The following is a 1,879-nucleotide window of genomic DNA, read 5'->3' as shown; positions in this document are numbered from 1 at the left end:
GGAGTATGAAGAAAGGAAAGGTAAATAGAAAAAATTAAAGATTCTTGTCCAGTATCAAGATTTTCAGAGAAGAAAAGTTTTAAAAGTTGAGCGCACTAAAGAGAATGAGAATAAAGAAACATTAGAAATTAGTTTCATAATAAATCTCAGTCAACAGGCTAGACAAGAACTAGATTTTAAACAAACTTGGGAGAGTTCTAGAAGTACCTTCACTTTACTATACTGATGAAGATTTAAGCCCTGAGCTCATTCTGTCTCAGGGGATATTGAATATGAGAGGAGATGCCGAAACATAGTGTGGGTTTAATTCTTACTGTGAAAGGTACTTGAAAAGACATACATGCTGGAATGGAACATTATCCTATGAAATTGTTTTATGTAAGGTATAATGTGGTGTAGTGCCACAGATATTACGATCTGTAGATAAGACGTATTACTAGTAGAAAATGAATGGTTGAACGGTAACGCAGGAGGAGAAGACTTAACGTGTATCGTTTCTCCATGCCCTGGAGGAGGCTATGTTATTTTGAGGGGAGACACCCAAAAAAACTATTATGGATGCGGTGTGTGCCTCACGCAGCAATACGGCAAGGAGTTTCAGTTATTCAACAAGAGTTTTGCATGTACGTTTCTTAATATTTATGTAATTTTATTACTTGCCACAGGCGATTTCGCCATATTACTTATTTCTTTACTGTTAAAGAATGGAACGAGTTAAAAGCTAGGTTGACATTCACTTTATTTAGACATTGTTGTTAATGGTTCAATTGTTTGACTGTCGCTTTAGTAATTTGCATGTTAAATAGAATCAGTGGTGCGATAATGAAGTACGTTATGCCTATTTCTTGCGGAAGCTGAGGCATAACTGCAGTAAGAAATCTTATGTCTACATAATCGAAGTTCTACACTGAATATTAGATGCTGAAGATGTATTTTTGTAGGGTGTAAGGCACGCTGTGTTAATTAAATTACCACAATATTATGAAGATGGTATCTGTTCTTTCGGACATGTCCGAAAGGACAGATGCCGCTGGTGACCGTGCAGCTCTCGAGAATGAAATTACAACTAAATGAATACCATCAGCTGGTGACGGGCGTTCATATACATCAACGTGGACAGTTGAAAATGTGTGCCCCAACCGGGACTCGAACACGGGATCTCCTGCTTACCTGGCAGACGCTCTATCCAGCTGAGCCACCGAGGGCACAGAGAACACTGCGACTGCAGGGACTATGTCGCGCACGCCTCCCGCGAGATCCACATTTTCACCTTATATGTCGCACACTACACTCGTAGTGTCCCTACCCAACACATTCATTACTCGTGGAAGACATTCTTAGCAAGTCCCGTAAGAGTTTGGGTAATATGCGTGCGTCTGCACAGAAGAGGAAGGTCATGGCAGGTATTGCCAGAACTATATACTTATATGGATATGGTGTCTGTTCTTTCGGACATGTCCGAAATAACAGATGCCATCTTCATATCGTTCCGGCTGATGACCTTCTTCAGTGCGGATGCACACGATTTGCCTGATCTCTTACAGGACTCGGTGGATTGTCTGCCGCGAGTAATGGGTTTAATGGCAGGGGCACTACGAATGTCGTGTGTGGGCTATAAGCTGAGAATCTGGTTCTCACGGAGAGTGTGCCGGCGATAAATCCCTACATTCGCACTATCCTCTTTGCCATTGGTGGCTCAGATGGATAGAGCATCTGCCATTTAAGCAGGAGATCCCGTGTTCGAGTCGCGGTCGGGTCACACATTATCAACTGTCCGCGTTGATGTATTTGAACGCCCGTTAGCAGCTGATGGTATTCATTTAGTTGTAATTTCATACGACAATATTGATTATGTGAAGAGAAGCACATTTTAGCTTAA

At 41.6% G+C, this 1,879-nt stretch overlaps 1 non-coding gene across 1 annotated transcript; it reads right to left on the bottom strand.

The window, feature by feature from the left end:
- Window positions 1-1,131: 1,131 nt before the first annotated feature.
- On the bottom strand, window positions 1,132-1,206 carry Trnat-ggu (transfer RNA threonine (anticodon GGU)). Its single transcript has one exon. It is a non-coding gene; the product is annotated as a tRNA-Thr (tRNA).
- Between the last annotated feature and the right edge of the window lie 673 nt (window positions 1,207-1,879).

The sequence above is a fragment of the Schistocerca gregaria genome, chromosome 1 (assembly GCF_023897955.1).
Source record: "Schistocerca gregaria isolate iqSchGreg1 chromosome 1, iqSchGreg1.2, whole genome shotgun sequence".
In the NCBI taxonomy this organism is placed as follows: Eukaryota; Metazoa; Arthropoda; class Insecta; order Orthoptera; family Acrididae; genus Schistocerca; species Schistocerca gregaria.
Note: the sequence above shows the minus strand (reverse complement) of the source record. Positions and strands in the feature narration are given on the sequence as shown.